The sequence below is a fragment of the Scyliorhinus torazame genome, chromosome 3 (genome assembly GCF_047496885.1).
Source record: "Scyliorhinus torazame isolate Kashiwa2021f chromosome 3, sScyTor2.1, whole genome shotgun sequence".
Classification (NCBI taxonomy): Eukaryota; Metazoa; Chordata; class Chondrichthyes; order Carcharhiniformes; family Scyliorhinidae; genus Scyliorhinus; species Scyliorhinus torazame.
In genome coordinates this window covers 283,217,373-283,229,614 of record NC_092709.1, presented here as the reverse complement: position 1 = coordinate 283,229,614, position 12,242 = coordinate 283,217,373, and positions in this window count along the sequence as shown.

The window sequence follows — 12,242 nt, the reverse complement described above, 5'->3', positions numbered from 1 at the left end:
TCGCAGGGCAGGAGTCACAGCAGGCCACCTCCACTCCTGCTGTTCCGTCCGGGGATCCACCTAGACATAGCGTTAGAGTCTGCAAGGCCTGAAGATTAGTCACCAATTGAATTGGCCCAGGTGCAGGGCACAGTTTAGTTATAGGGGCCAGGGCAGAAACTGTATATATTTGTTCACAATAAACACCCGCTACCCCTGCTGCAACCTGTCCCGGTGCTCTGCCTAATGGGTGTAAGGGGTGCGCTGGTCTGAGCTGTCCGGGGTGGGGGGGGGGGGGGAATGGTGCAGGTCCTATGGGTGGCCTATGCTCTCCCGCCCCCCCCCCCCCCCCCCCGAGCAGCCCCACCACCGCCACCCTAGGAGTTCGATGGGACCGTGTGATGGAATGGCCAGCTCGCATACAGAGATCATCCACGTGGAAGTTACTACCGTGGGCAGGAATCAGATGTTGTCATACGATGCGGTGCACCAGAGCTCATCGCAGAGTGGGTTGTCTTCACCCTCCATCCCATGGGTCAGACCCGCTATTACTGCCAACCCAGGGCCCCACCCCGTAGTCCGGCAGGTATGTATCACAGAGGGGGTGCAGGCGGGCGGTGGCTGGGGTGGGAAATGAGAGTGTGTGGGGTTGGGATGCGGTGTTCATGCCTCCGGCGCCCCTATAGGGGGGTCTACAGCAGATTTGTGGTTCCACACCTGGACATGAAGGTGTCAGGCCTAACTGTTGCCAGGAGAGAGATGGTAACTTACCCTTGTAGCTCGGTGGAGGTCATTGGTTTTCTTTCTACATTGGATGGCGGTCCTTCTGGCCATGCTGCCCGAACTGACAGCCGCTGCCACTGTCGCCCAGGTGATATTGGTGACCCTGCTGCTGGTCCTCTCACCCCTCAGGGAAAGTGGAGATGCAGTTTCGCATCGACGGCTGGAGAAGCCATGCCAGGTCGACATCGCCAAAGCAAGGAGCTGGTCTGCACGCTGCCATGCTTGTGTGTTGACTGGGAGTGAGTGGCGAGGGAGTGTTAAAAAGCAGCTCCACCTTGTTAGTGGCGAGGAGCTGAGAGGCGAGTCTGGTGAATCAGACTGCAAGACGGCCAGTAATGGAGAGATGCTCATCGGGGCTCACGTCTGGCACTAAGTGCCGTTAAATACAAGCCGTGATCTCACCCATGCGGCTGTCGAGGAACACCCTGCCAATCGTGCCCAGAATAAATTTTTGTTAAATCACGACTAAGGTTTTCAGCAGAGCACATAATTCTCTCATAGCTACAAACCCAAATATGTGTACTGTGTAGTGCAAAACCCAATGACCCAAGCAATCTAAACAGACAAGGAGAGCCAGAAGAAGCTGCTTGTGGTGGAATGTGGGATCTTGGTTTGTACAAAATGGCAGCTGCACACAGGTGAATTAACTGAACTCTTCCAAGTAGATGAAGCACTTTGAAATGCTTGAGATATGGGGTGCCAAATAGATATCCAGTCACTTCCTTAATATTGGATCACATGGGCATAACATCAAGCTATTTATAATTAATTATTCTTAAATTTAAGACTTGATCTCAATCATCGAGGGAATTGGGTGTGGGGATACAAATACCTGATTTTTTAAAATGTGTTTAGACGGGATGTGGGTATTGTTGGCCAGGACAGCATTTATTGCCCAACCTTAATGCGCTCATGAAGGTGGTGGTGAGTGTGGTGAATGTATTATGTCAATAATCCACCATTGTATTTGTATCTGTGCTGTTGCCCTTGTATCTGTATCTGTGCTATGCTGTTGCCCTTGTGGGCTCCTCCTACGGGCCATTGTACGGCATTATCCATAGGGGAACATGTTGGGGCCTGTATGGGCTCCACCCATGGCTCCTCCCCTTGAAGGGAGGTATAAAGAGCAGTCGACCTGTCGGCGGTTCTCAGTATTGGATCAGTCGCAGGCAGGCACTGTTCTAAGTTGATTAAAGCCACAGTTTACTTCTACTCCCGTCTCGAGTGAATTGATGGTCACATCAATTTAATCAACTTAAACGCATCTATAGAATCGGCCCTCAAACCTGACCGACTGGAACTCGATCCGCAGGCCGCGGAGGCAAAATAAATTTTTTCGCACTGGTTCCGCTGCTTCAAGGCCTATCTCGCAGCCTCCTCCACGCCTTCCTTCACCGACGAACAGAAGCTGAGCCTCCTCCACGCACGGGTGAGCCATCGAATCTCTGTTCAACTCGACGAGGCCTCCTCCTACGTAGTTGCCCTGGCGATGCTCGAACGCCTCTATGTACAGCCCGTGAACGAGGTCTACGCACGACACATCCTCACCACTCACCGACAGCGCCCTGGGTAATTGCTAGAAGACTACCTACGCGACCTCAAAGCCCTCACACGCAGCTGCAACTACCAGGCTGTTACAGGCACTCAACATATGGAACTCGCCGTCCAAGATGTCTACGTGGCGGGAGTCTGGTCCAACTACGTGAGACAGTGCCTACTCGAAAATGGGGCCCTGGACCTGGACGGTAAAGTTAGCCTCCTCTCTGGAAGTAGCGTTCCAGAGCCTTAATGCATTCCCAGCTGACCACGCGACCCCTCTCCTGGACCCCCGACCAAAGAATACCCCAGGCCTGTGCCGCGCAGCCACCCGCCCACCATGGGGGTCTACTCTGCTATTTCTGCGGCCAGTCCCAACACCCCCGGCAGCACTGCCCGGCCCGTAACGCGAACTGCAGCAGCTGCGGGAGAAAAGGACATTTTACCAAAGTTTGCCTGGCCAGGTCCAAGAACTCTAACTCACAGGCCTGATCCTGACTCACAGGCCCGCAGAACCCGCAGTGTGTCTGCCGACTCCGCCCCCTGTAGACGCGTCATCAGCCTCATGCTATCCGTGGGGGTAGCCATCTTCAGCCGTCACACCACATGCGACTCACGGGGGCCGCCATCTTGGCCATCCTCCCCCACGTCGCCGGCCAGGTGCGATCCATGGGGGCTGCCATCTTGGCTGCCATCTTCCTCACCACCCGCCACGCCCGACCAACAAGGGCAGCCATCGCAGAACCGCCCCAGCATCTCCGACCACGCCGGCTACCCACTACTCAGCGCGGTCACCCTGGACCAGTCGCGACCCAGCACCTCCGGAGCTCAATGATGATCGTCCAGGTAAACGGGCATGAGGCGCCTTTCCTTTTCGACGCCGGGAGCACAGAGAACTTCATTCACCCGGACATGGTAAGACGCTGCTCGCTCCCAATCTTCCCGGCGCACCAAACCATCTCCCTCGCTCCTGGGTCGCACTCGGTGCAAATCTGAGGGTGCACTACTGCAACCCTAGCAATACAGGGTGCTGAGTACGCTAACTTTAAATTATATGTGCTCCCAGACCTCTGCACTCCTCTCCTATTGGGACTAGATTTCCAATGCAACCTCAGGAGCCTAACCCTGAAGTTTGGGGGGCCCTACCCCCACTCACCATGTGCAGTCTTGCGACCTTAAAAGTCGACCACCCCCCACTCTTCGCAAATCTCACCGCCGCAAACCAGTCGCCATCAGAAGCAGGCGGTATAGCATACAGGACAGGACTTTTATCAGGTCCGAGGTCCAGCGGCTCTTGCAGGAGGGAGTCATCGAGGCCAGTAATAGCCCCTGGAGAGCTCAGGTGGTGGCCGTCAAGACCGGGGAATAGTTCCGGATGGTGGTTGATTACAGCCAGACCATTAACCGCTTTACGCAACTCGATGCGCATCCCCTTCCCCGGATTGCAGACATGGTAAACCAGATCGCACACTACCGGGTATTCTCCACGGTGGATCTGAAGTCTGCATACCACCAGCTCCCAATCCGCCCAGAGGACCGCCACTTCACGGCGTTTGAGGCAGACGGCCGCCTTTTCCACTTCCTCCGGGTCCCCTTTGGCATCACAAACTGGGTTTCGGTGTTCCAAAGAACGATGGACCGAATGGTGGACCGGTACGGGCTGCGAGCCACATTTCCGTACTTGCACAATGCCACCACCTGCGGCCATGATGAGCAGGACCACGACGCATACCTCCACAGATTTCTCCAAACCGCCCAAACCCTAAACCTCACGTACAACCAGGCTAGCCATCCTCGGCTACGTCGTGGAAAACGGGGTTCTGGGACCCGACCCGGACCATATGCGGCCCCTCCTGAAACTTCCCCTCCTCCACTGCCTCAAGGCCCTGAAGAGGTGCCTCGGGTTCTTTTCATATTACGCCCACTGGGTCCCCATCTATGTGGACAAAGCCCGCCCACTAATCAAGGCCACCATCTTCCCACTGGCGACTGAGGCCCGCCAGGCCTTCAGCTGCATCAAGGCGGACATCGCCAAAGCCGCGATGCGTGCGGTGGACGAATCCGTCCCCTTCCAGGTAGAAAGCGACGCATCAGAGGTCACTCTCGCCACGACCCTCAACCAAGCAGGCAGACCGGTAGCATTTTTTTCGCGCACCCTCACCACCTCCGAAATTCGGCACTCCTCAGTCGAAAAAGAGGCCCAAGCCATCGTGGAAGCCGTACGGCACTGGAGGCACTACCTCGCTGGTAGGAGGTTTAACCTCGTCACCGACCAACGATCGGTAGCCTTCATGTTTGATAATCCGCAGCGGGGCAAAATCAAAAACGATAAGATCTTGAGGTGGAGGATCGAACTCTCCACCTATAATTACGATATAGTATATCATCCTGGGAAGCTCAACGAGCCCCCAGGTGCCGTGTCCCACGGCACATGCGCCATCGCGCAAGATGACCGACTAAGGGCTATCCACGATGACCTCTGCCACCTGGGGGTCACCTGGTTTATCCACTATATCAAGGCCCGCAACCTGCCCTACTCCACCGAGGAGGTCAGAGCTATGACCAGGGACTGCCAGATCTGTGCGGAGTGTAAACCGCACTTCTATCGACCAGATAAGCCCCACCTGGTAAAGGCATCCCAGCCCTTTGAGCGCCTCAGTATCGATTTCAAAGGGCCCCTCCCCTCCAATAACTGCAATACATATTTCCTCAACATTATTGATGAGTTCTCCCACTTCCCCTTTGCAATCCCTTGACCCGACATGACCACGTCCACCGTCATTAAAGCCCTAGTGTCTTCACCCTGTTTGGTTTCCCCAATTATGTCCAGTGACCAGTGCCCGTCGTTCATGAGCGACGAACTGCGTCTGTACCTGCTCAGTAAGGGCATCACCTCGAGCAGGACTACTAGTTATAACCGCAGGGGAACGCAGGAGGGAGAACGCAACGGTCTGGAAGACCGTCCTACTGACCCTGCAGTCCAGGAATCTCCCAGTTTTTCACTGGCAGGAGGTCCTCCCAGATGAGCTCTACTCTATTAGGTCCCTACTTTGAACGGCCACAAATGAGACCCCTCATGACCGCCTATTGGTTTTCCCTCGGAGATCCACCTCAGGGGCCTCACTTATCATAGAATTTATAGTGCAGAAGGAGGCCATTCAGCCCATCGAGTCTGCACCGGCTCTTGGAAAGAGCACCCTACCCAAGGTCAACACCTCCCCCCTATCCCCATAACCCAGTAACCCCACCCAACACTAAGGGCAATTTTGGACACTAAGGGCAATTCATCACGGCCAATCCACCTAACCTGCATATCTTTGGACTGTGGGAGGAAACCGGAGCACCCGGAGGAAACCCACGCACACACGGGGAAAACGTGCAGACTCCGCACAGACAGTGACCCAAGCCGGAATTGAACCTGGGACCCTGGAGCTGTGAAGCAATTGTGCTATCCACAATGCTACCGTGCTGCCCAATACTTCCGTCCTGGCTGAAGACACCGGGGCCAGTCCTACTCAGAAAACACGTCAGGAGCCATTAGTCCGATCCTCTGGTAGAGAGGGTCCAGCTCCTACACTTCAACCCCCAGTACGCTTATATCGAACACCCCGATGGCCAACAGGATACGGTCTCCCTCCGGGACCTGGTGCCCGCCGGTTCCACCACCACCACCGCCCCTCCACTATATCCCGCCCAACCTACCATGACCAGCGCCCCTGCCCCATATGGCTCCCGCACTCCCATCCTCCCGCCATCCCCCCCTTCACCGATCCACAGGAATGAAGCTCCAGAAGAGACGCTCCCAGAGTCCACGTCTGTGCCCGCACCGGCGCCCTCACTACCGATGCCAGCACAGACGAGCTCGACACCCGGGCCAGCAACAATGCCAGAGCTTCGGCGATCACAGCGCACAATCCATGCGCCAGACCAGCTGAACTTATGAACCCGTCTCCCCCGCCGAACTTCATTTTTTTAACAGGGGGTGAATGTATTATGCCAATAATCCACCATTGTATTTGTATCTGTGCTATGCTGTTGCCATTGTGGGATGCTCCTATGGGCCATTGTCTAGTATTATCCATAGGATAACATGTTGGGGCCTGTATGGGCTCCGCCCATGGCTCCTCCCCTTGAAGGGAGGTATAAAGAGCAGTCAACCTGTAGGCGGTTCTCAGTATTGGATCAGTCGCAGGCAGGCACTGTTCTAAGTTGATTAAAGCCACAGTTTACTTCTACTCCCGTCTCGAGTGAATTGATGGTTGCAACAACTGCTGCAGCACTTGCAGTGTAGATACATCCAAAATGCTTTTAGGGCAGGAGTTCCAGGATTTTAACCCACTGACAGTGATATATTTCCAAGTCAGGACGGTGAATGACTTGGAAGAAGTGTCCAGCTGGCGGTGTTCGCCTGCAGCTGCCGCTATGTCCTTCTCGGTGTGAGCAGTTGAGGGTTTGGAGGGTGCTGCTTGAGGTGCCTTGCTAAGTTGCTGCAGTACACCTTGTAATGAAACACTGCTTGTCTGTGCATCGATGTTCATCGTAGAGTTGCCAACCACACAGGCTGCTTTACCCTGGATGGTATCAAGCGTCTTGAGTGATGATGGAACTGCATCCATCTATACACGTTTCACTCAGTGATTAAGCTGAACCAACTGCGTTTTTTGTTGTCTGTTTCTGTATTCATACATGGAGAAACGTTAGGCTGTACTGTACCAGCTGACGATTGTGTTGCGTTATTTATTAAAATGGAAAAATTCTGAAAATATATATATATTTAAAATGTATAATAGGGAGGGCCAGTTATGCCTGCAAGATCAGCATGTCTATCGGAATGGCAAGTTCACCACTGGACACCAACATGAATATTCAATAAACAGTGATTGCAAAAACAAAATGAAGAAAATGCCCCAAACACCCTGTAACCATCAATGCATTTCAACCATGAGGCACATCTGTACATTTAGCACTCTCAGCTAGTCTCAACAAATAACGTCATGTGAAATAGTTACAAGTGAAATTTTAATTTTGTGCTCTAAATGGAGTTGAGTAGGCAAGTTGTGAGCAGGAAAGTTGAGACTATCATGAAAAGCTTCCCTATTTGTCCAACAGCTCTTTTGTAGCCCATCTGCTGCATTGGTGAAACCAGCAGTCAAAGAACAGAGTACAGCATAGGAATAGGCCCTTTGCCACCCTCCCCGCCTGCGCCGACCATGCTGCCCGTCTAAGCTAAAACCTTCTACACTTCCCGGGTCCGTATCCCTCTATTCCCATCCTATTCATGTATTTGTCAAGGTGCCCCTTAAATGTCATCGTCCCTGCTTCCACCACCTCCTCCGGCAGCGGATTCCAGGCACCCACTACTCTGTGTAAAAAAACTTGCCTCGTACATCTCCTCTAAATCTTGCACCTTAAACCTAAGCCTCCTAATAATTGACCCCTCAACTCAGGCCAATTTAAAAGAGCAACCTGTAACTCACTCCCAGTGAGTTATCATTTAATTTACAGTGCAGAAACAGGCCATTCGGCCCATCAAGTCTGCACCGGCTCTTGGAAAGAGCACCCTACCCAAGGTCAACACCTCCAGGTGTACAGGTCCACAGGTCACTGAAAGGGGCAACACAGGTAGTCAAGAAGGCATACGGCATTGAGTATAAGAATTGGCAAGTCATGTTGCAGCTGTATAGAACCTTAGTTAGGCCACACTTGGAGTATAGTGTGCAATTCTGGTCGCCACACTACCAGAAGGATGTGGAGGCTTTAGAGAGGGTGCAGAAGAGATTTACCAGAATGTTGCCTGGTATGGAGGGCATTACCTACGAAGAGCGGTTGAATAAACTCGGTTTGTGCTCACTGGAACGACGGAGGTTGAGGGGCAACCTGATAGAGGTCTACAAAATTATGAGGGGCATAGACAGAGTGGATAGTCAGAGGCCTTTCCCCAGGGTAGAAGGGTCAATTACTAGGGAGCATAGGTTTAAGGTGAGAGGGGCAAGGTTTAGAGTAGATGTACGAGGCAAGTGTTTTTACACAGAGGGTAGTGGGTACCTGGAACGATAGTGACATTTAAGGAGACGATAGTGACATTTAAGGAGCATCTTGACAAATACATGAATAGGATGGAAATAGAGGGATACGAACCGAGGAAGTGTAGAAGATTGTAGTTTAGTCGGGCAGCATGGTTGGCACGGGCGTGGAGGGCCTAAGGGCCTGTTCCTGTGCTGTACATTTCTTTGTTCTTTGTTTGTTTATCCACAATGCTACCGTGCTGCCCACCACTTTTTGACGAGGCCTACAATATCCCTCATTTTCCAAGGTTCCTGAAATTTGCCATATTTATCCTTCTTCCTCACAGGAATATGCCTGAATTCATTTCAACTGATATTTGAAAGCCTCCCACATGTCAGATGTTGATTTACCCTCAAACATCCACCCCCAATCTAGGTTTGCCTAATATTGTTATAATTAGCCTTCCCCCAATTTAGCACATTCACCCTAGGACTTTAAAACTTACTGAATTGTGGTCACTGTTCCCGAAATGCTCCCCTACTGAAACTTCTACACCCTGGCTGGGCTCATTCCCCAATACCAGGTCCAGTACAGCCTCTTCCCTAGTTGGACTATCTACATATTGTTTTAAGAAGCCCGCCTGGATGCTCCTTACAAATTCTGCCCCGCCCAAGCCCTTAACACTAAGTGAGTCCTAGTCAATATTGGGGAAGTTAAAGTCTCCCATCACAACCCTGTTGCTTTTACTCCTTTCCAAAATCTGTCCACTAATCTGCTCCTCTATCTCCCGCTGGCTGTTGGGAGACCTGTAGTAAACCCCCAACATTGCGACTGCACCCTTCTTATTTCTGATCTCTACCCATATAGCCTCACTGCCCTCTGAGGTATCCTCCCGCAGTACCGCTGTGATATTCTCCCTAATCAGTAGCGCAACTCCTCCACCCCTTTTACATCCCCCTCTATCCCGCCTGAAACATCTAAATCCTGGGACGTTTAGCTGCCAATCCTGTCCTTCCCTCAACCAGGTCTCTGTAATGGCAACAATATCATAGTTGCAAGTACTAATCCAAGCTCTTAAGTTCATCTGCCTTACCGGTTATACTTCTTGCATTAAAACATATGCACTTCAGGCCACCAGTCCCACTGTTTTCAGTAACATCTCCCGGTCTGCTCTTCCTCAGCGCCATACTGGCTCTATTCCCTAGTTCTCCCTCATTTGTTTCACCTTCTGACCTATTGTTCCGGTACCCACCCCCCTGCCATACTAGTTTAAACCCTCCCGTGTGACACTAGCAAACCTTGCGACCAGGATATCTATGCCTCTCCAGTTTAGATGCAACCTGTCCTTCTTATACAGGTCACAACTGCCCCGGAAGTGCTGCCAGTGGTCCAGATAACTGAAACCCTCCCTCCCACACCAGCTGTTTAGCTGCTCTATCTTCCTATTTCTAGCCTCACTGGCATGTGGCACAGGGAGTAATCCTGAGATTACAGCCCTAGAGGTTCTGTCAACTGCCAATGGAAGGTTTCCCCCACCATGTGATCACATCTCCTGTCCCCTTTACAATCATGTTGAAGCTGGTTGTTCAGATGGGATAAAATACAGCCCGTTTTATATTTTTAGTTGGGAGTTGCTCAGGGGAGTAGTACAAGAGCTAACAGCAAAGATCGATGCCAAGTGTTGGATCCAAGGAACAATGCAGGAATAAGTTAAATAACCTGACAAGTAACCAGGGTGAATAGCTCATCTTAAAATGAGAAACTTATTAAATGCACCACGAGCCTCATCTGATGCTCACTTTGTTATTCCACTATCATCCACCTATTGTTATTAACACTCAACTGCTTTCCCTCACCCATTGAGCAACTGTAAGCCTCAGACCCACAACATACCAGTCCACTGACAAACAGCGAGATCTAATACTGTCCTTGCCCTGCTTCGAGGTTGAAGTTGTGACTGTAGCATTTGACAGATTTCAATCACAACCATTTTGGGACAGGAAGATCACTCATGGAGTGGCTCTCATTGGAGTTGAAGCAAGAGAATTGCTCCGAAAAAAAAGCTTGATGGACAAGGCCACCTGACAAGATCATTTCCACCCTCCCCCCCCCTTCTAGCCACTTGTCCAGCTCTGCAAGGCCACTCTTAATTCTCCAAACCTCGCTCAATCGCAAAGAGGAATTCCCGTACCAGCCTCCCCGAACAGGCGCCGGAATGTGGCGACTAGGGGCTTTTCACAGTAACTTCATTTGAAGCCGACTTGTAACAACAAGCGATTTTCATTTCATTTTTTCATTTTCAACCAGGCTACCGATGTTTGGAAGCGACTCTTTTCAACATAAGGTTTTAGCGCTTCAGCACCAATTCCTGTAAAGTCCATGCAAGAATAGAGCTCCAAAAAATGCAACAGCAGCCAGAATAAGTAACCAAGAACCTCAGTTTTAATAGTGCTGATGAAGATTATTTCTCCCATTAATTTTGACACATCGCTTCTCGTCCTTTTGGCTCAGATCAAGTGTAGCGCTTCTTGGCCTTTTAGATAAGATGAGCGTGGGATCAGGTGTAATGCCTGGATCTGGTATGTCTTTCTTGTGGAGACCATGAATTGGATTCAATTTGAATTGTTTTTTGGAGCAGGAAAAGAGCTGGATTAGGGATTCGCCCCTGTCCACACTGTGAGCCCTGGCTTTGTAACTCTGATTATTACTTTAACACTGGGCGAGAATTCCAGGAAATTGGCAAAGGCTGATGGTTGGTGGGCAAAGGGCTGTAGAAGCAGCTGACAGCAATGGTGCTTTCTCCACTGTATAGTCTGGGTCTTTGATGTATCATTGGTAGATAACCTCTTGATTTGTCTGTCCCGCTAGACAGACAAGGATGGGGTGCCATTTTTAAATGGGCCACCCCAGCAGAGACACATTTCACATTTGCCCCCCCCCCCACCCCACTGCCTGGATAGTGCCAGGGGGTACCCTGGCATGACCATCTCTCTTTCTCCCCCCACCCCTTTGCTCGGAATTCTTCTTCGCTCTTCCCCTGCATTGTGCATTCACGTATGCTCCCCTTGCAGGAGGATTGGGGGGTGGGCAAAGGACAGGACGAGTCGTGATTCACACCATTCTGCCATCCCATCTACTTGGATAGATATTCTGACTGGGGGAGATGATTCAGGCGAAGGGGCCTGATAATGATATGGTAACGTATTCAAATGATGCTCCCAACATTGAATGTCAAGAAATGCCTCCCGTCACTATAGGGAGCGGGGACAATCAGGTCACCAGCATATGCAGACATAAAAACAAAACTTTGCAGTTCTCAGCCAAACCCATCCAATGTAATTGGGAGCAGACAATCCCAGCCATCGCATTCAATTGTGCATGGTTAAGAAATGGTCTTGGCTGAATGGGAAATTGCAAAATGGTGGAGCCCTGCTGCACTGCCCGAGTCTCATCCAGCCGGAGTCAGGAAGGTCAGGTGCTTAAGAATCTTCGTGCAGATAAGTCGGTCTGGTGTGGCAATCTGCAGCAGATTGCAACTCCGAGAAGAAGTTATGGTCCAATGTTTCAGGCTCGGTTTCTCTCCAGATATTGTCTGACCTGCTGGGTATTTCCAACATTTTCTGTTTTTATTATTGTTAAGAAACATTGGGCTCAAATTAGGCTCCAGACCCAACTTTAGGCACTACTGCTAGCTAACAAGTCAGAAAATGAAGTTCAAGGTGACAACTACCAGCAGCAGGCAGGTATGGCGTCAACTAATCTGTAGTTTTGACCATTTTGTAATTTCCCATTCAGCCAAAATCATGTCCTTAACCACGGGCACGCTCCCTTTTTTTTTTTGCAGCACTAGCAGCCATAAAGCAGCATGTTGAAGGGGTACGAGTCCCTAGTGGGGCTGTATCTGGATATTTTAAATAGTTATGCTAAAGGTAGAAGTG